The sequence below is a fragment of the Sander lucioperca genome, chromosome 4 (genome assembly GCF_008315115.2).
Source record: "Sander lucioperca isolate FBNREF2018 chromosome 4, SLUC_FBN_1.2, whole genome shotgun sequence".
Taxonomy (NCBI): Eukaryota; Metazoa; Chordata; class Actinopteri; order Perciformes; family Percidae; genus Sander; species Sander lucioperca.
Window position 1 is genome coordinate 22,588,363 of NC_050176.1, and position 24,971 is coordinate 22,613,333.

Consider the following 24,971-nt stretch of genomic DNA (forward strand, 5'->3'; position numbering starts at 1 on the left):
GCACTAAGCGCTGGATGGAGCCACGGTGCCTCTGCAAAAGAGCCAAAACAAGTTCCTTCCAGAGGCTATTTTGCAGAGGCACCGTGGTTCCATCCGGCGCCTAGTGCCGTGAAAGACGACTGTGATTGGTTTTAAGAAATGCCAGAGCACGTTATTCTCCCATCCCAGAATGCTATGTGGACTAGCCAGACCCTCCTCTGCAGAGCTGTGGAGGAAGATCTGGACATGCGAGACTAGGTGGACACAAACACAACTCCCAATATGTTAATGCTGATCTGTGTGTGCGGAATGTGTAAATAGGCAACTTTTTGCTAACATGTTAGCCATATCAACTCTACGTCAATGTTGTGTTTACAGCTTGTTGAGCTGCCTCCGTGGGGAAAAAAATCTAATAATGCAGGTAAATCATTCTTTCCACAAACATTGTCCAGGTGACTTAGGATACTCTACAGAGAGACTATTTATTCAGTCAAATGTAATGGTTATTTGGGTGAGCCAACCAAAAAAAAAGTCTTGCTTATTGCTTTAATGAGCTCGTTTGTTCCAAGGAGCTGTCCACGTAAAACGGCTCAGGACTCGCTTTCCACTGACCTGTCAGTCTGATCAGACAACATGCCCGGAGGTTACAGTTTCTTTAACCAGACTACAGGCCTATATCAGAGGGGAGCTGATGACTCTTGGTGTGAGACTGTTACGGATCCTGTGTTGCACCCATAGACTGTATAATATCAATGGACAGAGCATGTGTGATGTCACCCATTGGTTTGTGGAGATCAGCAATCCGTCGTCGAGTTTGCGGTTTTTTTTGGAGTTGGCAACACTGCTTACACTCTTCGTTACCTTACACACGTTCACTGGCAATCTGGATGCAACTGCTGCTGAAAGCTAGCATACATAATTCGAGGTAAGATATAGCTTCGCTAGGTTTTAAATATATATTTGTCCCATAGTTATATTACATATAAGAGGAGTCACATTGTAAAGTAAATGTATCTGAAGTTACCATGTAAATTGGCTGTAACGTTAGCTAGCCACTGGTAAAACATGCTAACGTTAATTTTCTGCAAATCGAAGTTTACGTTGTTCTAATTTAAACGTAGTGTCAGCGAAATGCAAAACGGGGATTGCCAATGCTTATCATTATCTAATGCTAAGTATTAGCAAATGTATAACCAAGTTTTTTAGAACGTTTGGTTAACTGTAATAACCATAATGCACCGATAATGTCTTGCTACTGTTTGCGCCATCAGTCTATGGTTGGCGCATTTAGCCTTTACATGCTTTTAAGAGCTAACGTTAGCAGAAATAAGCTCATTTAACTAAATTAAAGTTACACTAAAGAACAATAGACTGTTGTTGATTCATCTGTATTCTCCCCCGAGAATTAATGAAGTATAGTTACTAGAGTTGAGCCGGATACTCGGCTGAAACGAGTATCCGGTACGGATAAAGCACTTTTGCCGAGTACGAGTATTATACGAGTAATACGAGTCAATATCTGTGCTCGGATTGAATAAAAATCCTCACTGGGTAGCTGACTGTGTCTGCGTTCTGTGATAGGCTAGTCGTCACAGCGCCCCTCCCCTACACACATACAGATGTATTGTGTTGCTGTGTCCTGCTCTGCTCACTCACACACAGAACATCTCTCTCTCTCTCTCTCTGTCTCTCCCTCAGTCACTCAGGTTCGCGGGTCTTTTCCGTTAACGTTTAGGGTTTTTTCAGCTTCAGGTTTGTTTTTTACTTCGGTTTGTAGTACTTACTTATTAACCAGTAGAGTTCTGGTAAACGTGGGGTTTGTTCAGACGTGGTGCTTGGTAGAATGCGACTCGCGTTGCGTCTCTGCCTGTCGGAGATTTTTTTTCTTTTTTAAACTGTCAGCTGGCTCTAAACAGATCTGAAAAACAGCGTCGGACTATTTGATCCGTAGAACACAGTCCCCCCCCCGCCCCCCTCTCTCTCTTTCTCTCTCTCTCTGTCTCTCTCTTACTCACTCACACACACACACACACACACACACACACACACACACACACACACACACACACACACACATACCTGGTGTGGAAATAAAAAAAAATAAAAAAGAACCAAAAAAAAAAAAAATCACACTGATCATAAAAAAATTAAGTTAAAAAAAGAAAGTTATGTTGAGTATGAAAACTCTTGTTCATTACATTTTACTTAATAATTGCAACCGCATGTGTTGTATTCATTGTTCTTGTTCTGTATATAGTTTGTTATTGTGATCAAAACCATTGATCTGAAGCTCAATGCTGATGCTGTCATGTAAATAGTTTTCTAATCAGCAATAAATATAACAATTTCTGATCAACCCATATCAATTGCATGCTTAAAATAACATACCGGTTAAAGCCCCGCCCATTTCAAGACAACCGACCCACTTCCAGGTTAAATCCCGTCCACTTCCGGGTTAGGCCCCGCCCAGTCCGAGTACAGATACAGATAATTCATATGGTTAACAGATACAGATACAGCTAATGCTGTACTCGCTCATCCCTAACAGTTCCATGCTAGTGTGCATATATATTTAACTATGAGGGGCTCAAATAGAAATTGATGACTCTTTCTTTCAGAAATAGGAGTGTGGAGAGCCACGATGGCATGTGCATCCACCCAATACATCAGAAGTAAGTCCATCTTCTCTGGCATCACCCAGACAATCCGGGGAAGATCGACAAGGCTCGCAGTTTTTTTTTCTTTTTCCACTGTGCATTACAGACAACCAACAGACTGTCACACTATGCTCACTGTAATTGTAAAGGCAGCTTCTATTTCTTTACCCAGGCATTTGGACTTCACTGAACAGAGTGCTGCACAAGTGCTTTAAGCTTTATATGTTAAGCTATATTTTTATATTGTGGTTTGTAATGTCAACCATTTCTACTGTAATTAACAATGTGGCACTAGTGATTCAACTACCTCTTTTTATTATGTAGACATGTGTTGTGACAGTTAAGTTTGTCTTTACCTTGACCCACAGCAGTGTTTATGTGTGGAATGTACACTGGATTGTAAAAGGTGAACTACATTATTTAATTTATCAATTCAACATAATCTTAAAAATATTGCCAGTGTTATTTGTGGTTTATGTAGTTTTTGAAGTTAATGCCCATTGCAATGTGAAATAAAGGTCTTTCTAAAGCTACATTTGTTGTTTTTCTGAAGTAACTATAGGAACATACACAATATTGTAGTCATACAAGAAGACATTGGTAATTTGATAGAATTTGTAATTGATTAAAAGTGTCTATTTTGGCTTTAATCAACATAAATATGATTTCTTAAATCTTAAATCTTTTAGATTCATTTATAAAATTCATTATAACAAAAGTATTATCACAAATTGTTGGTTGATTGTGGTAGATGAGAGGCAGCTGGAACACAGACTCCCACACTCTAGACTCTTCTCCTGCAATAAGAGACAGACAGACAGAGAGAGGGAGGAAAGACAAAGAAGCTACCTAGGAGCAGCAGCCCTAACAGTAACACAAGAGGACAGATCTATTATATGACTCACATTTTGAACCTCTAAATACCAATGACTGCTAAAGTGCTAAAAGTTGGTCTGTTCTTTCAGCAGAAGAAGCTGACCCGAAAATTATTTTCTGGCATCATTATAATCAGAACACATTTGAGAACTTTGGATGTGGTCAATGCAATCTGTTTTCCACAACAAGATGAATGGCACCAAATACGCTGCTCTATACACCAGGTCTTCCTTCTATAGGCTCTGGTCATTCAGTTTTCAGTGTGGATACCTTTGTAAAGACAAACATGTAGTTAAGGCATGGTAGATCACAATGAATTATATTAATATATGAGCTTGCACATGAAGGTATGCTTCAGTTGAGGACATGCAGTATTAAGTAAACATACTCCTACATGTCAAATTTATCTTAGACAATGTGTATTGTATGCAACACTTTTTTAGTGATGTGTACATTTTAGTAATAAACAGAATTTGTAAATATAGATTGTAACATGTATGTGACTCATCTTAAAACAGATTAATGTGCTGACAGAAGGTCTTCAAATAGATTAGCAGACACAACAACAGTAAGTGGAAGAAAGACATCGGTGTAACAGCATCAACAACAGTGGTTAATAACTCCTGCAACAGCATGCTTGTTAGGTACATTAACAGTCTGAAATAATGTATTTAGAATTTTTTGAGAAAAGATTTTTTGAGAAAAGAATATTGAACCTGGTGTTTTATACAATACATTTGGCTGCAAAACTGAAGATTTTTCAATATAGAACACTTGTATGTACCTTTACAATAATATATATCTTTTTTTCATGTGCAACATTTTATCGCAAAAACGGATATTCTGGCCCACTGCCCCGTCCGTCGACACGCTCCAGCGTGGCTTTGTCCGAGGTGAGGGTGACGGTGATGCTGTGTGGGTGCCGCTGCGGCGGGGGTGATAGCGTATGTGCATGTCCTTCGGGCGCCTCCGGGTAACGTTGCCCAACTCTCGGGCGGGGTACATATATTTCAGTATATTCAAGTAAAAGCAGTCTCCGCTTGTCCCGTGCGAATGCGCCACACGAAACTCAGATGTGAGGGGGTACTTTCTAAATCACACGCGGTCCCAAAATTATTCTAATCCCGTGCGAATAGGGTTTATATGAATTTGCTATAACGTTAGCTATATCAGGCTTTGACTTTAGGCTAACATTACCATTATACGCGCATCGATTAGCAATAACATCACATATGGTTAAAAACAGATCACCGGCGAGACTGTTGTGCATACCTACTCTATACGACTGTAACGTTAAATATATATATTTTAATCCGTTTATACGGTCTGGTCTGCATAACATTATTAGTTAGCCCGCTAGCTTGGTTAGCAAGGTGCAATCTAGCTAGCTAACTGATATTAATTGGGATGCTAACGTTGGCTAACGAAAAACAGTATTAAAACAAAATGTAACGTTACTTACTGGAAAAACTGAACTGCCGACTCCTTTGAGAGTCTTGTCGTACAACCGAATGTTGAACAAGACATTATTAGGGGACCAAGTGTCACAGTCACGAAGACGAAAGCTGGTCAACCCCCAAAGTGAAGTTTATGTGCCATGGATAAGCTCTGCTAAACCTCTGACATGATTGACAGGCCGCGAACTGTCAATCACATCATAGCCACGCCCTAAACCACCCCCTGCTTTATCGCAGATTTTAAAATCAACGAGACCATAATTCAAAAAATGAACATCATTCTGTGTAGCAGAAGACTTAAAACTAGTGATTGAGAATATAAACTCTTAATTGAAATGTTTACTAAGGTAATAAATCAAGTGAGAAGTGGGTCATTTCGCCATAGACCTCTATAGAAACCGACCTCCTTTTTGCAACCGCACATGTCGCCCCCTGCTAGAATTCAGATAGAATGCAGGTTTAAGGCACTTCCGCATTTGCTGCATTTTGCTGAACCGGATGCGCTGACCACTAATATACTATACAGTCTATGGTTGCACCGAAACTGTGACCGCAGAGGGCGCTGCTGCACATCGTCTGCCCGTGCGTGGTAGACAATGGAGGGCGGAGAAGAGAGTCTACGCAAGCAGCGTAAACACTGCATACATTGCAAGCTGTATGACTATTCACTGTTTGTTATTGCTTCCTAAGGAGAAGAGTAAACCGCTGGTGACCATATTAACAACCTCAGGCATAGTAACATATGTTTATCTGAAAGTAAATCAAATATATTAAGGAACATATTCTCTGAAATGTTTCTAAACATGTATTTCTTTGTGACTGCATGCACAAGCTACATTTGTAATAACCTACCTAAAACCTTATACTAGACCTACATTTAAAACTTAAAATAATCATATTCTACTGTAAAGAAAAGAAATAACTAAATATTTAATGGTTGTCAAAATATGTGACCCCACTGTAACTGCTTGATAAAGGAGTCAAACTTCAAAACATTGTTTTCTGGAGCTTTAAATATTTACAATAAACCCAAATTAAGCACTTTACAATTGTAAAACTAATTATTCACAAAAATAAAAAATAAAGACTTTTAAAAATGAAACTATTTATAATAACTCAAAATTACTTTCTATATTAATACAAATTAAAATATTGACAATAACTCAAAATTACTCTCTGAATTAATCAAAATTCAAATATTTACCATACATTTTTGGCTGGCAATGCTGTTTACAGATGTATTTCCATTATTGGTCAGGGATGCATGCCGGACAGCTGTACATTGCACCACCATCTTGGAATCCAGCGCAGCTGTTGCGGTCACACTGGATCTGAAACAAGGTCATATTGAATGGGACAAAGGTTCTATATACAACCTGATCTCACAGAATTCCATGAAATGAACACGCCCCTTAACTCAAAATCTGTGGCAGTTTCACCGAATTGCAAAACATTCCGTGATGGGCCCACGGAAGAATTCCGTTAAATAAACACGGCCCCTTAAGTTAAGGACAAGGTCGTGGGTGGGCTTACAGTTCCGTGACACGCGAGAAGAACGGGACGGTTTGGTTCAGGAAAAGGTCCTGGGTGGGCTTACGGTTCTGTGACACTCCAGAAGAACGGGGCGGTTGGATTTAGGAGACATGACATGCGGAACACGATCCCTGGTCTCCTGGGTGAAAGTCCTGTGTTTGACCCATCCTCCACCCAAACCAACCTCCTTACGTGGAAATTCGGCCTTACGTACTACTCGCTACCGTAGTCGCTCTTAATGCTACGTCATCTTCTCATTGACTTTACATTGGCATTGTTTTCTGTGGTGGCCACACGGAATTTTCACAAATTCCGTGCCACCACCACGTAATGCGCTGTTAACAGTTCGTGATCATTTCACGGAATTCTGTGAGACCAGGCTGTCTTCTTCAAAACCTGATAAGCATTTAAATGGCCTAAGATAGGATATATTAAAACATAGCATTATGTTAAAATAAAAATTATTTAAATACATTATATCTATTTAAAGAAATCATGACTGGTTTTATATATATTTGTAAAATGACGACCTGGGAACCTTAAGTTAGCTTAAGTCAAAAAGACACACTGTAATAATACATCTGACATAAAGCAAGTCAGATTTCAGATTGAAATCTTTTTTGATTCAATTTAAATTAGAATTTAAGATAAATAGTATGCCAAGTTGCAAGACGGACACAACTAAATAACGTATGGTTAGCAACATTAGGAAAACTGTTTATCTTAAAATAAAACTTGACTATTTAGGTCCAGTACAAATATATAAAGATTGAAGTTTCAAATCAATAAAGACCATAGAAAAAAGGAAAATCCAAGGCACTCTTCTTCAAAATTATTTTAAAAGCCTTTATTTTACTGGCTATTTCATAATACAAAATTTAAAAGACATAGGGAGAAGCAACCCACGCGTAGCGGCACAGACAGGCTGCTTTAGGGTGTGCTTCCCAGACAAACAATTTCCCCTTTTGTATAGGCTAATTGGAAACACCTGAGTGACATGGTGAGTTACCACATGAAAACATGCCAAAACAATCCACTAGGTGGCTGGCTGTAAATGTTCACATACAAAAAAACAAAAAACTAACTAAGTGGCTATACATAGTAAATATCCACATACAGAGAGAGTCCACTAGGTAGCTACTAGAGTTGAGCCGGATACTCGGCTGAAACGAGTATCCGGTACGGATAAAGCACTTTTGCCAAGTACGAGTATTATACGAGTAATACGAGTACCATTTGTTTTATTCCAAAACTCATGCACCTGTTCACACTCCCAGACCATATGCAAGAAAGTTCCAGTTTGTTCAGGTTGACAGAAAGTACAATAAGGAGTGGGAATGACTTTAGAGACGTATCTCTTCTGAGGAGTCCAATATGTCCTATGACATGTTGAAGTGGATATACTGGTGATTTGGGTTTTTGGAACAGTGGAAAATGTTGTCCCACTGTTTCCCAATTAATTGCGTTCCCCTCAGGGCTCAGCTCTCGTTCCCATTTCTTTAGTATTGGGAGTTCTCCTATGGATACTTGCATCAGTTTAGCATAAATCCTGGACACTAATCCTCTCACAGGAAAATCAGCAAACCATTTAATGACTGGGTGTGCCTCAAGACTGTTTCCCCATGGCACTCCATAACATTTTAGGGCTGATCTTAAGCGCAGATAAAAGTAGAAGGATGTCCTGGGGACCTCAAAACTAGCTCTTAGGTCTTCAAAACTCAACATACCGTTCTCATTGAATAGCTGGTCTAAAGTATAAATACCTCTGTCACTCCACTGCTCACAAGCAAAGGGTTTGTCACGAGACATTAAGTGTGGATTGAACCATATTGGGGTGTTCAAATGCCACTTACTGGTGTAGCGTAGTTGCTCCTCCACCTGTTTAAAGTTGGTCAATGTGTTGGTGATAATAGGGCCATAGGCTAGCATACACTTTTTTGGACACACACCTGCAACAGCAAGGTCTTGCAGTCTTAGACTTACAGTGAGGTTTTGCTCTATTTGTCTCCATGGAACTGTAGATGAGGGGTCCATCCACACTCTGAGGGCCCATAGCTGAAAGGCTCTGTGGTACACTTTAAGGTTGGGGAGGGCCAAGCCTCCCGTGTTTGTGGTACGTTGCAGGGTAGAGTATTTTAGCCTAGGTTGTTTATTATTTCAAATATACTGCCGAATTAAGGTATCAAGTTTCTTCCAGAAATGTATTCGTGGGGGTAAGGGGATCATTGTACTGAAGAAATTCACACGAGGAACTATGTTCATTTTAACAACAGTAATCCTGGACCGTAGTGATGCCTCAATGCAGACCAATTGGCCAGATCCCTTTGAACACTACTTAATATAGTTTCATAGTTGTCCTGGACAACTCGCTTGGGTTGGTATTGTAACACTAATGGCTGATGTCACATGCCTGTTGTTCAAGAAAAGAAGATTAGATTTATTCCAGTTAATTTTATAGCCAGAGATTGAGCCAAATTTGTTGAAGATCTTAAGAATTTTTGGAATAGAGTCCTCAAGATCAGAGATGTACAACAAAATATCATCTGCAAATAACGATATTGAGCTGCTATTTGATTTAATTTGGACATTACAGATTTAATTTTGCCTTATGGCTTGGGCTAACGGTTCAAGAGATATTGCAAACAGCATGGGGGAGAGCGGGCATTCCTGTCACCAGCCCCACTCTATGGGAAACAGCTGAGAATGCAAGCCATTGGTTGAGACTATGGCCGTGGGATTCGCATATAAAGTACGCACCATGTCAATGAATTTGGCCCCCAAACCAAGCCTCTCCATTACTTGCCACAAGTAGTTCCACTGTAGGTGGTCAAAAGATAAAAAAAAAGTCCACTGATAAAACTGCTGCCGTTGTTGGAAGGTTTTTGGCTTCTTCTATTACATGAAATAGTCTGCGTACATTGTCTGCAGCATGACGTTTTGGTATAAAACCTGATTGGTCGGGGTGGACTCTCCTACATCAATGCCTAACGAGTCTATCTCTCTCTCTCCATGACCCTGTCTTTTACTGGTTGAAGTCTGAAAATATTGTAAACAAATTAATAACATAACTAATTACACTGGTCGGACTGTTCTCCGACCAGTGTTGGTTTGTTGGTGGAAAGTACCCTTCTCTGTGGCTGAAGTTAAAGCTTGTAAAATGGTAGGTCCTAATATGTCAAAATACTGTAGAGGAAGTTCTGATAGAATTCCATCCAACCCTGGCGTTTTCCCTTTTTTAAGTGTTTTTAATGCTGATTTAAGTTCCTCTAAGGTTATCGGTTGACCCAGTTCTTCTGCCTCCTCTTGGTCAAGGAGAGGCAGGTTTAGTTCTTTTAGGAACTTCTGGCACTGTGTCAGATCTGAGTTGCAGGAGGACTCATATAACTTTGAATATAAGGATTGAAAAGTGGCGCTGATATCCTTAGGATTTGTTGAGATACCTCGGTCTATGCGGATGCTGTTGATAGTAGCTCTGGATTCGCTTTGTTTTAATTTCAGAGCAAACAATTTGCTTGGTTTACAGCCATTAAAATAATAAGTTTGCCTCACTCTGTGCATTATGAACTCAGTTCTCCTTCTTAGCAGATCATTTAGCTCTGTTCGACTTGTGACTAGAAGAGTATGTGTAGATTTACACATACTTATTAAAAACAAGTCTTAAGAGACAGCTCTAAAGATTTACAGAGTTCTTCCAACTCCGCAATTCTTGCCTCTCTTCGACCGCGAAGAAAGATGTGAAATCTCTAATAAATCCTTTAGTTTCCTGCCAGCTAAATGCAGGGTCAGAAACTGAGTCGGTGTTGATTGATATAAACTCAGTCAGTTTGGCTCTAAATTCTGCATCAAAAGCTGTGTTTTGGAGAAGGGAATTATTAAATTGCCATCTCCTAGATCTTTCTCCTAACACATCACAATGGCATGTGGTTATCAGCGCATCGTGATCAGACAGAATTCCTGGTTCTATTGCTATCGTGGGAAACATTGACTTAAGCTCACTGGAGCACAAAATATAATCAATGCGGGAGTGGGTGAGGTGACGTGTGGAAAAGAAGGTGTAATCCTTACTCGTAGGTTTGTGCATCCTCCATATATCTGTAAAATAGTGGGATTCCACAACTGCATTAAACATGTCTGATATTGCTTCTGGGCTTTTGTGTGATTGACCCCTGATCTATCCTGATTTAAATCTAGAACTGCATTCATGTCTCCCCCTATAATTAGTGAATATTCATTGAGAAAAAGCAATTAATTGGTTAGGCGCAGGAAAAAACTTTCATCATATGTAGCCGGTGCATATACCGAAACAAAGGCTATTTTCCTACTCCTTATCGTGGTACATATATAAGATATCCTGCCTGATGGTTCTTTACTACTTTTGTCTACGGTGAGTGCGCATTTCCGCGACAGCAACACGATGGAGCCCTTGGTTTTGGTGTTGTCACTAGATGAAGCAGCAACCTTGAAGTATTTACTTTGTAGATGATTTACATCTCTTTTTTGTAAATGTGACTCTTGTATAAGCGCCACATCTATGTTCTTCCTTCTTAAATAGTCCAGGAATTTAGCTTGTTTGATTGGCCCGTTTAGCCCCCTGATGTTAACTGAAAGGATTGAAAGTTCAGCCATCTTCAAAATTTACACGCATACATGTCTCAAGTACCATTCTGGAATTCGCTGATAAATTTGTAGCAAAGGGTGAACTGTTAGCTCTGAGCAAGTGTGGTAAAAAAAATAAATAAAAAAATACCCTAACCGACCGCAGACCCCAACCCCTATCTGTAAGATATGTGACCACATCAAACGCAGCTCGCGCAAACTCCAGCTCACAATTACCCCTCCTGTCGAAAGTCACAGGTACCTTGAAACAGGTCTAATGAACTTCTTATGCTAAACATGACCAGTGTTACAAAAACCCTAGAACTAAGTCTCAACCAGCTATCAAATTCTGAAATAGGCTATGTGAAAAACACACCAACCTGGTTGGAGTAATAAACATATTAATATTATAATAAGCTGGACAGTCAGCATTTATCATGTTTTTCCAGTCCGGTTAACTGTTAACAAACATAGATTATAAACTGGACGGTCAGCATCCATCATGTTTTTTCAGTCTGGTTAAATGTTCCTTTAAAGCTTGGCTCCAAACATTACATATAGTGTCCTCGGGACAAATTTAGCATGGTAGCCCAGACACCACTAGTCCACAGCTGCTGGGTCTGCCAGCCTCGGCCCCTCCGCTGCCCCCAGCACCAGACACAAAGTTCCCCCGCCGTTGTCTGGCTCCGCTGCCGGCAACAGGCCCCGGGGCGGAGCGGCCCGTGTTGTCGCGTCATCCTCCACATCCAGCTCCCGACAGAAAACGTCCGCATCTGTGGCTGCAGTGAAGGCGAACTCTCTCCCTCCGTGGATTATTCTCCGTGTGGCCGGGTGGACGAGCAGGTCCGGGGTGCTCCTAGCTTGTATCTCATGTTGGGCTTTTTCAAACTCCCGCTGCCGCTGGGCTGTGAACGCGACGTACTCAGGTTGCATCAGAACACGCACCGTAGTTCCCTCTGTCTCAGGATCTGCCCTGATGTGTTGTAGCGAGGAATTAAATTCCGTTAGCGCTCCCTTTATTGCGTTGTTAACCACTGATTCAAGCACACTTAGTTGCTTTTCCAAGACCTGAGCGATCAAGTCCTCCATGTTTGGGATCGCGCTAGCATCGGTTGCTATGTTAGCCACCATGTCCGCAGATTTTGTGTCTGAGTATGTAGCTTAGACGACAACGGGACCTGTTTTCTCGCACTTGCAAGGAATTCATTGAGTTACTGTTTTGTTTTTTTGTTTCAAATTTGTTTATTAGGATAAACCCCTTGAGATGTACCATCTCGTTTTCGAGGGGGTCCCAACATATAACACAATAATTACATAACAGAGAAGTGAAAAGACTAAACAAAACAAAAAACAAACAAAACAAACAACAACACCAACACCTGCATATGTTCATCAATACATGACAACCACCAAAAGGCCAAGATGGCCAATAGTAAGTAAATAGGTAAACAGTAGAGTATGAGTGAATATCTAACTACAGTCAAATATAAACATTAGCTATAAACAGTAGATATAAAAATAACATGCATCTTTAATAACAGAGGCAGTTTATCTTAAAATGAGCAGACAGGGCATGTTTAAACAAATCAAATAAAGAAATTGATCTTATTTCCACAGATAGATTATTCCAATCTGCTGGAGCCTTAAACTTAAAAGCTGTTTTGCCAATTGTTTTTTTAACTATCGGGACAGAGAAGTAGAGTTGAGTAGAGTGCCAAACTTCATAGTTTGATGTATAAGGTACAAGATACTGTTTTAAATAAGGAGGATAATTGAAATAAATACATTTAAATATAAGTTGAAGCCAGTGAGTGTGTCTTCTACTACTTAGAGATGGCCAATTAAGTGCTTTATACATTATACAATGATGAGTGAGATAAGGACATCCAAGAACAAATCTACAAAGTCTATTATATACTGTGTTAAGTGGAACAAGGTCTGAGTTAAATGCATTTTGATATACAACATCACAATAGTCAATCATTGGAAGTATAAGTTGAGAGGCAAGTTTTATACGAACACTGCGCATAAAGCAATTCCGACCTCGATATAAAACGTTGATTCCAAAGTTCACTTTGCGTAACACTTGCTCAATGTGTAATTTGAATGAGAGTTCAGCATCAAGCCATACACCCAGATATTTAATCTTATCAACTTTATGCAGAGAAGAGCCATCATTACAGGTTATTACACAGGAACCAGATTTTGATTTGAGTTTTTGTCTGGTACCAAAGATAATATAATAGGACTTTGTTTTGTTAAGCAGTAATTTATTATGTAAAAGCCAATCTTGAAGGATAATGAAGTCAGACTGAAGAGAAGCTTGAATTTGTGGTAGATTATGTTTATATATATATATATATATATATATATGACAGTGTCATCGGCATAAAGTTGAACAGAACAGTTATTAAAAATTGATGGTAAATCATTTATATAAATAGAAAAAAGAAGTGGTCCCATTGTTGAGCCCTGAGGCACTCCTCTGTCTTAAATCAAAAAATCTGATTTACTTCCCTGTAGGACTACACATTGTTTTCTATTATGCAAGTATGAATTAAACCACAAAACTGCATTTTCAGAGAGGCCGATATCATAGAGCTTATCTAACAGAAGATAACGATCAACAAAATCAAAAGCTTTAGTTAAATCAATAAAGATGGCACCTGTGAGTTCACCATTATCTGAAGCACAAAACACATCATTGGTAAATTTAAGTAGGGCAGTAGTTGTGGAGTGATTGGACCTGAAGCCGGATTGAAATTGTGATAGAATATTATTGGTAGTGAGATAGTGCGAAAGTTGATTATAAATTAATTTTTCAAAGACTTTAGCAATAGAACATATAATGGATATAGATCTATAATTGTTTGGGTCAAGTACATCTCCAGTTTTATGGAGTGGTGTGATGCGTGCACATTTCCAGACATGACATGTTGAATAAAGCAGCAAGTGGATACATAAGAATATGGGAAGCTAGTTCAATAAACCTGTTTTCTATTCCATCAAGACCAGCACCACTGTTAACATTTAGATCATTAATTGCGTTCTGAACCTCAGTTGGTAAAATTTTCCTAAAAGAAAAAGAACTGCAGCAGGGTGATGTAATACCAAAGGAACTTGTAGTCCAATGAGAGCTAGGTAATAAGTTAGAACAGACCGAGGAGAAATGCTGATTGAATGCTTGGGCAATAGATAAAGAGTCATGAAGTATTGTATCAGCCACTCTTATTCGATTAATACAGTGTTTCTCTGATGTATTAATAATGGTTTTGATTTTTTTCCAAAATTGCTTAGGATTCTTAAAATCACTAATGAGACATTCTCTGTAGTAGTTTGATTTAGCATTACGAGTTTTTGTCTTGCTCAAATTTCTCAACTGCCTGTATATTTCCCAATCAGCAGCATCCCTCGTCTGACGAAATGTTGACCACGCTTTGTCCCTCTGCCTAAACAGACTAATAAGTTCGGGGCTGATCCAAGGAAGATGTTTACCCTTGACCTTTGTAATTCTCCAGGGAGCATGTTTGTCCACAACATCAATAAACTCAGAATGCAGAAAGTCCCAAGCATCTTGTACATCTGGTATTAATTGGTATCTGTCCCAATTAATAGCAATCAAATCATTAATAAATACATCTAAATTTAATTTCCTATGTTGTCTAATTTTAATAAGTCTTGGTGGCAATTTAGAAAGTTTGATTTTCCATATGCAGTAGACAACTGAGTGATCACTAAAGCAGTCAGACATAACACCAGACCTTATGATTCTGTACGGGTGTGTAACGAGTATCCAGTCTTTTAGGTATGTGTTTTTCTTTGTTAGAAGACTTATCTAACCAATTTATAATATATTTAATTTGTGAGGTTTATTTCGTTATCTGAGATGATACTGTTAAGCCATGATTCAAACAGTGTAATAATATTAGGTTTATGGAGAACAACCCATGCACGAAGTAAGTCAATTTTTGGCAAAAGACTCCTAATGTTTAAGTGAATGATTTTTAATCCTTTAGCATCATCCATTGAAAGTGCAAAAAACACTAGTAGTAGGCCTTCTGTCACTTATCAAACATAAATATGAAAGTGATTGAATACACTGATGCAATACAGGGTTGTAAAGGTTCCGTAATTCATACGTTAGAGCAGTACAGATACACACATAGCACATAGACATACAGAAAACCCCCACAAAAAAACACAAAACAGCCACACCCTTCAAGACAACCCAGCAGCCCCAGACACCATATTCCGGAGCATTTCCATGAGTTAACCAAAATATGATGGTAAAGTCCATCTATTGAACTCAGGACTGCATTAATAAGAAAAAAAGAACAGAAAAACAAAAATAAAGTTGTCTACTTTAAATGCAGCATTCCAAATTAACAGCTAACAGCTAGGGGGCAGTAATAATACCATATATGGCTGTAACATACCAAAGCAGAAGAAGAAGTGATGCAGTCATATGTGTTATGATAGCAGATAAAACGATTTGGCGTCAAAGAAAAAAGAATAGACCTGGTTATTCAATGAAATGCGGAGGTGGGTACGAGAGCCTTAAGGCCGTTTCACATTGTACGCGGCATGCGCTGCGCTCGCCACTAGGTTGTCCTATTCCCAACTATATTTGTTGTGCTTGCCGCCGGGCTCAGCGCAAATTTACGTCATACATGCGCCAATATTTGATGCACGTCACGTCTGCGTCCGGTGTTTACATCGGACGTGCAGTAGGCTACATGTGACATTGTGGATACACAGTAGTGATTTGGTGGAGACGATGTTTCTGTCTTTGAAACAAAAGAAAACCTTGGAACTTGCCCTGGTTGTGAGGAGAAGACGGAGGAAGGCAGCAGGAAGAAGGTGTGGGTGCACGAGACCCTCAGGTCCAGAAAACAGTTGGGGGCTGGTGAAGGAGCTCCGCTTTCACTGTGACCGGTTCCAGGGGTACTTTCAGCTCAACAGGGAGCAATTTGACAGTCTGCTGACGAGAGTCGGGCCTACGATTTCCCGTATGCAACAACATTCCGAAAGCCCATTTCTACAACGGAGCGTCTGGCTATTTGTCTTTCCCTGACGTGTGGCTCCAGACAAGACAGTATGGAAAAGTACTTCCAAGTCTGCCTCTGCACCACTTTTTTGTCTCCTCTCCTTTATGTACCTGTCCCTTAGGTTCTTCCACCTAACTTTGCTCAGCGCAGCGGCAGACCAGTTCTTTTGCGCGCATGCCATTGACAATAATGGGTTTCATAGCGCAGCGCTGCTGTTTGCGCGTACAATGTGAAACGGCCTTTAGTCTTCTGCAGCCATTGCAGTGCTGGTCATGTGATCTCTCCAGCCACCTTCTCTGCCAGGATCTTTTCAGCATACTAAGAATATTTTCAAATAAACAATGGTCAAAAAAAATATTTGTCCAGTACAATTTTATCAAAGTTGGTTTTAATGTAAATCCATGGAATAAAACCTCTTTCATCAATCATCCATGTTTGACGTAAAATGCAATGCAATCTTTCAGAGTATGGGGAAGTACACTTACTTTCAAGACAAATATTCCACAAGAGGTGCCATCTTTCTGAAGGCTGTTTTACTGTTTGCTGTCCACCTAGACACATTGAATCCCTTCAGTCTCATGAATGACCTTAGAAGACAGAAAGTTAGTATTTATTTTAGGCACGTACAGAAGAATTACCTTGGACTTCATAATGATACAAACCGGACATCATGTGGACTCCAAACACTGTTTTACTTTCGATGCTGCGTTGCCAAGTGAGTCAAGCACAAGGTTCCTCCGTTCCAATGGGAAAATGGCCTATAAATGTTATAGGAAATCATAGTGCATTTATTGCATATGTTACTCTCTACCAAGAGTCTGGGTCTGTCCCAGGTTTCTTCCTAAAAGGGAGTTTTTCCTCACCACTGTCGCACTAAATGCTAGCTCTTGGGGGAATTACTGGAATTGTTGGGCCTTTGTAAATTATAGAGTGTGGTCTAGACCTACTCTATCTGTAAAGTGAGTCTAGAGATAACTCTTGTTATGATTTGATACTATAAATAAAATTGAATTGAATTAAATATGTTAAGCCAGGAGTGTGCCTTGAAAAATCTATCTATCTATCTATCAATAATAAAAACAAACATGATGAGAAAATCAAAAATGTGCCTCACTGCAAATATCCAATGGCTTGGCTCATGAACTGCTCCAAGAACGACCCATAATGGATTGGATTAATAAACTTAAAATAAAATAACAAAAAAAAACAGTAAAAGAATTTACATTAGATTAGCAAACCACAATCAACTTGGTTTAATGATCATCAGTACAAAAAACCCTCCTACCTTCATTTGAGTTGTTTTACGGTTCCAAATGTTTGTCATTGGGTATGAATCAATATCAATATCAAGGAACATTGCTTGCTTCCCTCCTTTGTTATTGTGTTTGGTGAGAAGTTGGTAGAGGTATGCATTCATCACCTAAGATTAAGCAAGTGAACTGTTAGCCTGTTGGTCTAGATTTTGGATGTTTACAAGTTAATTTTAAGGAGAACTGAAGACCAAAAGAAGTGTTCATGCATACCTCACTCTCAAGTTCCTGATTGGGACTTGTCCTCCTAATGTCCCAATAGAACAATTTGTACTGCCCAATTCTTGACAGCAGTACATGGACATCTTTGCCTTCCCAAGCCTCAGTCACATCTACAACAAGGAAAAACTGAATATGGTAATACCACTATCCACTACAGTGTATTTTGTGGTGAGGATTAAGATGTAAAACAATTTAATTATATGTAAAATATAGAATAACACAGACCAAAGAAAATATATAAATGTACAGCAATGACAAATAATTCAAATTGTGCTATTTGCATTTTCTAAAATCTTCCACAAGAGGATCTTCCACTGACTTCCAAAAACATTGACAATACTTATTGCATTAAATATGATGTGTGGTTCATTACAATGTCAGATTAAGTAAGAAAAAGTGTTGTAATGATTGTGATTTATATTTTTGGATGACTTTTTAAATATAATAATAATATAATATAATAAAAATAAAATGTTGTGTGTTGTGGTGATGGGTGTTGTTGGGGAAGCAGGTGAGGAGGAGCAGATGTCACAGACTGGGGGGTGGGGGGGCATTTCTCTGGGATCTTTGGGTTCTCCTTTTGATATCTTTTAAGGTGATCAATGTTGACCTTGCTGAAAGTTTTCCCTGTACGATCAACAAGGCCAATACTTGTTCCCTCAACTTTTTGAATGGTGTATAGTCCAAGGAAGTCTGGGTCCAGCTTTCCCCCTTTCCTTTGCTGGCTTCTTATATTTCTGTTATGGTTGTGTATGTGTTTCAGTTTCCTGTTTTATTTTGTAGTCTGTTTTCCTCCATTATCTTGTCTTGTGTTACTTCCTGCGTTGTGTTTTCCTGCCTTTGTGATTGTCTGCCCCACCCTGATGTGTTTCACCTGTTCCTGAGTCCTTGTGTCACCTGTTCCTTGTTTTACCTTGTTACCTCTTGTATTTAGTCTCTGTGTTGTCTTTGCCAAGTGTCAGATCATTGTATTGTTTTAAGTGTTTGTGTGTGGAGTCTATGCCGTTGTCTCTGTGTTCCAGTTCGGTATTCCCGTTCTTTTGGCTTCCTCTTCGTTTTGGATTAGTTTTGCCTGCTGCCTAGAGGACTCCTTTGGTTGTATATCTTTTGATTGTTATTAAATCCTCAAGCTCACCACTGCTTGGCATTTGGGTCGTGCAATTCTCTGAACCGCATAACAATTTCTCCTCCATAACATGTCTCCCACCTGAAGGCTTTGACTATGGGTTTGCATTCTTGCCATTATTCTTTTCTGAACTTTCTCCTGGTTTCCCTGGACAATGTTTAGGATGTAATCCTGTCGCTGTATATCCACGGCCACCTCTTCCTCTGAAAAAGCCACTTCAAAGGCCCCATCAACCTTTAAAATCAATATAACAAATAACAGGAAAACTTAAACTTGCTTACAGTTCATATAAACAAGTTGTTTTGCAAGTTAAAAAGATAAAAAAAGTTCAGTTAACCATGTAGTTTTCAGCCACCTCGGATGGATAACACGCTTCTCTGCCAAACATCAGGTAATAAGGAGAGAAACATGTTGTCAATGGCTTTTTTGTTCGCAGACCGAACATCACTGGATCAAGATATAGATCCCAGTTGTTGGCTTTATCTCTCTGAACATAAATTTGAAAAACACATGTTCATATAGCAAAAAAAGTATGGAAGATTTTACTTTCTCACAATTTGGCTAGGCTTTAACTTTAACCGACAAGCCAAACAAAATTATAAAAAGCTATTAGTTGTGTTAATCACCTCTGTATTGTTCCATTCAGCCTCTCCACCAAACCGTTGGTCTGGGGATGGTAAGGGGCACATAGACTTCAGTGTTTATCTGTAAGAAAATAGTTAAATGATCCCACCTTGAAAATCTATCTATCTACTTAAAGTATATGGCATAAAATAACATTCAATAATAATTGTTTTCAAGTTTTTTTTAAACAAACACAAATGGAAATACATACATTGTTCACAAACTCTCTTCCCTGGTCTGTGAGTATCCTTTGGGGAACCTCAAACTGGTAGATGAATTTAAGCAGACATCCAGTTACCTCCGCTGCAGATTTATTTTTAATGGCATACGCCTGTGCCCATCTTGTGCATTAGTCTATAATTACACAGATGTACTGGTTCCCCTGTTCTGTTTCAGCAAGCTTACTAACCAAGTCCATACCAATTAGTTCAAATGGACTTTTGACCTATTAAAAAATAAAGAAAAAGAAGAAAAAAGTCATGCTGTACTTCAAAAAGGAATTGTTTTGTAATAATAACGCATTTTGTAAAATACCTTACTGTAGCCTTCGACGCAGTGGTTTGCAGCCCTTCTTCGAATGGTGAAGCGGTGGTGTTTGTCAGAATTTTCTGGATATTGTCCTTCAAGAAGATAATCCAGCAACTCTTTGAATATTTGTGCATCCATAGTGAAGCCTGTACTGTCAAAAAAAACTATAGTGGCGAAAAAATGAACGGGACCAGGAGGCTAATTGCTTCGACTTTGTGCAACGTTTCAACTATTAATTGACAAATGAACAGAGACCTGTGATTGGTTCCTGGCCCTGTCTGTTTGAATGTACTATCCTATTTGTAATCCTGACAAACATTATTACATGTTTAACTTATTTATAAAGCTGGGGTAAGGAGCGCAAATATGATTTATTGTCAAAAGTGTTTGGCTTTTATAGAAGTTTGTCATTTATTTGCTTTGATTTTTGTTTTGTGGCTGCCTATTAAAATAGCCTACAATAAAATATGGTGACCTCTGAGGTACTGGCTCTGTGATGACTATAAATAAGAAAATGTGTCCAGATTAGTGTGAAGGGATGACATAACTACCCCAAACAATATTTTGAAGTTTGATTCCTTTATTAAGCAGTTACAGTGGGGTCACATATCCTGACAACTTACCCAATGTGCTGGTTCATTAAATATTTTGTTATTTCTTTTCTTTACAGTTGAATGTGATTATTTTAAGTTTTAAATGTAGGCCTAGTGTAAGGTTTTAGGTAGGTTATTACAAATGTAACTTGTGCATGCAGTCACAAAGAAATACATGTTTAGAAACATTTCAGAGAAAATGTACCTTAATATATTTGATTTACTTTTACCTACACTAAGAGGGACCTCTTTGTTTCACAACAGAGGAGCTAAATACCCCGCATCAGCAAGAGACTATGAAATTCACGTGACCACGACCACGTAACGACGCCATGACAGACAGCAGAATCACCAGAAGCACAAGCTAAACAGTGTAGTAGGCGAGAGGAGTTTCATTAGTTTCAGTCAGTTTAAAATAAATAACACTAAATAAACTGTAATAATAATACTATCTTCTTCTTTATGGCTTCTTCTATTGAACAACAAGTTGTCGTGCTGTTATCGGTCGAGGTAGGGCATCTGGTAGGTGCTCACAACACTGCATGAAAAGTGGGATTTTCGTCAGTAAGCAGCACTGTAGATTGTCGTGGAAGTTCAGGTTTACGAGTGTAAACGGCAATTTACAGGCAACACCGAAAACTGCCGTGAATCATCGGAAATTGACGTGGGCCTTGTTTGGCAGTTGTCCCCCCATGACCCCCCTCCCCCTAATTCTAGGGGAGGCTTTAACATGTAAATGAAAATGCTGTGAGCTATACAAATGCAAATCAGGGTAGCAGCAGGGGGAGTTTTACCCCAGGTGAGATTTTTCTAAAAGGTATTAACTTCATTTTAAGAAAATCTCTTAAAATAGATCAGGCTCAGTATAGTCTAATTGTAGACTCTTGAATTTTAGCTTGAATTGATTTATTTAATGAAAGTATGTTAGATTAATTACTGTGTATGTCATTAGCAATGGCCAATGTTATGTAAAAAAGATACACAAAACAATTTATTTCAACAATTAATTTTTTATCAGGCTTTGTCATAAAGGTAAAATATGCATTCCATGCAAACAACATCCCAGTCTCCTAGAGCTCAACCACTGTGAATAGTGGCATGACTACAGTGACCTTTCTTTGGTCTTGCTCATCCAAGATTGTCTGTTGGAATGGAGACAGAGGCACCACTGTACAGTTTTCTAAGAGAAGTCTTTCTGCTGACACCAGAACACTGTGCTTCACATAAAGCATATCAGCTGTGTCATTGCATGACAAAGTCCCAACCATTTGTCTTCTTAAAATACTGGCAAATTCAGCACCATATTCACATGTCCATGGCATATGAAGCTGTTGCCTCTGCTGAAATGGCCTCATAATCTGGACTTCAATTGTCCTATTGTTATTAAACTTTCCCAGTATTCCATTAAAACTCACTGTAATTCACCTCCACACCACTCTGTGCGCTGTTCGCGCCCTGCTGGTTAATCTGCCTCCTCTTTGTCTTTCTCTATCACTCTGCCCCTCCACCCGCCCTCACTGCTTTGATTTGAAAAATAGTGGAGGGAGATGACTCCTCCGAGAGTTAGAGCAAAAGCTTCCAAAGTATGGGAGTATTTCAGGCCAACTGGTAAAAGAGTTGTCTGTACACTCTGTCAAACGTCACTTGCTTTTCACGGGACTACAACCACGCACCTAAAAAGGAAACACGCAGGAGTTGTTGAAGATGTACGGAGCGTTTTGATTTTTTTCCTCCATGTCACCTCCGGGGCTCCGTAAAGATGCGCCCACAAAACGTAAGTATTAGGGCTTTGACTCCAAACTTCGCTATTCGAATATAATTCGAATATAATTCAAATATAATTCGAATATAATTCAAATATAATTCGAATATAATTCAAATATAATTCAAATATAATTCGAATATTTAAAAAAATATTGATATTCGAACGAATATTAGGCAGCCCTTAATATTCAAACCTGTTATGGGCATTTTTTTTGTAAATGTGTTTTGCTTGTAAACGTTGTTTTCAATTCAGATTCCGAGGCTTTTTCACGCATTTCAAAATGTAACTCTCGCCCGCGTGTGGCGTTTTGTTTCCTGTAGTCTTCCTCATCACAACCGTCCTGTTATTGTGGCGCATCCCCAGCGGCCGTCCCCCGCGGGCGTCTCCCGGCGTGTGAGGCGCCCTTTCCCCATAAGGTTTTTCCTAAACCCAACCTCTGCCATCCCGTTATTGTGGCGCGTCCCCAGCGGCCGTCCCCCACGGCTGTCCCCCACGGCCGTCTCCCGGCATGTGAGTCGCCCTTTCCCCGTAGGGTTTTTCCTAAACCCAACCTCCGCCATCCCGTTATTGCGTCCCCCGCGGCCATCTCGCAGCCGCCTCCCGGCATATGGGGCATCCTTTTGGGCTGTCTCCCGGTAAAAAAAAACGTGCCCATGAACACGTAAAAATAACGTGACATTTACACAAACTGCCGTGAGACTGGGGTTAAAGACGTACTACGGTTGGCATGTTCTGACCTGTCTCGTTGCCGTCGAGGGGGACAGTAGTTTTCACGGATACACAGCCTGTATGACACGGAGAAAGCAGCCACACTGGAACTGCTGCAAGGTGCTGCAAACGCTGTCTCATTAACCGGTGATCACTGGACGTCAGTGAGGAATCAACATTTTTTAGGAGTTACTAAACACTATATTGACTCTAGTAAGGATAGGGATTTTTAGTTTTTTAGTTAGGTACTTGGAGCAATAATGACAGATTCACACAGTAAATAAATAATTACAAATCTTAAAATCAATTTCATAAAGTAACTTTCTTTGCATTCATTTGATTCCCAATCAAGATACACTGGTAAGAATGGCGTTCGATTGTTAATATGTACTTAAAAACTGTTCTGAAATGCAAAATAATAGAATTTTAATCATGTGATAAAATATGTGATTAATCGCGATTAAAAAAAATTAATCGTTTGACAGCCCTAATTTCATTATATGAGCGAACACGTGCGTGTTTGGCTTGCCGTCCGTCTACAGCATAGCTCTTTCGCCGTCCGTCATGGCGTTCATAATTCGCGCGAGTAGAGCGTGACGTCACGTGCAAAGAGTGAATAGGTGGTTGAGTTTCCTTGTTTAATAATGACATGTTTTCCTGTGATGCGCTGTAAAGCAGTGTGCGTTCTTTACACTTGTGGATGTGTAGGCTACTACTTGAGTTGAGTTTCTGTGTGAAAAAGCAGCTTCATTTGCCTCTCCAGTTCATTATTATTTACCTCTCAGTGCTCACATCCCCTCATCAATCTGATCAGAGAATCATTTGGAGCTTTGTTGAACGTGTTAGATGATAGTTGCACCTATCAAGACTGATCAGCCACAGTATAAATCCTCATATTTCTTCAGCCGCCACTGTTGCTCTTTCAGTTTCTGTCATTGCTGTCTATAGTTTCCTGAGATTTCCCAGTGTGAGCTGCAGCAAGAACAGGCAACACTATTTCATTTGTACGGTACATTTCATACTTATTAAGGTGCTTTACATAAGGTGAGAGAAAACAATTTATTTTATTTTATACTCTTTATTGATCCCCAATCGGGAAATTACAATTTACACTCTGTTATTATTACACACTGCACACAGGCCTCACACACACACACACACACACACACACACACACACACACACACACACACACACACACACACACACACACACAGATGTCAGAGTGAGTGGGCTGCGACCACTGAACAGGCACCCTGAGCGGTTTGGGGGGGTTCAGTGCCTTGCTCAAGGGAACCTTGGCAGTGCCCACGAGGTGAACTGGCACCTCTCCAGCTACCAGTCCACCTACGTATTTCGGTCTGGACGGGGACTTGAACCAGCGACCCTCCGGTTCCCAGCGTTCCTTACGGACTGAGCTACTACCACCTACCAGCGATGCTAACCATGGCACTGTGGACATTAAAATAGCTGTGAACTTGTTTTTCGGTGTTGTCCGTGTTTTCATCTTACATTTTAACCCTCTCACTGTGTGTATTTACTTCATCAAAGTTAATTGGAACATTTTGGTTACCTAAAAATGTCTCGTTCATCGTTCTGCCAACCAATCTAGCACTAGCATTATTTTCTGTGTACTGCCGTACATGCAGATGAACAGTGCCAGTATCCATTTAGGTCTGTGTTTACCTGCCGGTAAATCTCGGCTGGATGACTCTCTTCAGAAGGGTTGAAAATCGGCAACTTTCCCTCTTTAGCATTTAGCTAAGCAGCTTACAGAAACTTACATTTACCATGTGTCACCACAGTGGCTGCTTTAAGATCTGCACAACTACCTAAGCTCTATCTTGAACTGGTCAGACTAATACTAAACTAGTATCTACACCAGGGCCCTTGGCTGCAGCTTCGAAACACAGATAATAAATCCTCTCATTCACTCAGGACTCTAACCT

At 39.6% G+C, this 24,971-nt stretch overlaps 1 long non-coding RNA gene across 1 annotated transcript; it reads right to left on the reverse strand.

Annotated features, from left to right (window-relative positions):
* Positions 1-221: 221 nt before the first annotated feature.
* On the reverse strand, positions 222-22,188 carry LOC116048442. The gene is made up of 3 exons (XR_004104638.1): positions 22,102-22,188; positions 10,185-10,190; positions 222-233 (listed from the first exon to the last, which is right to left on the reverse strand). It is a non-coding gene; the product is annotated as an uncharacterized LOC116048442 (long non-coding RNA).
* Positions 22,189-24,971: the final 2,783 nt, after the last annotated feature.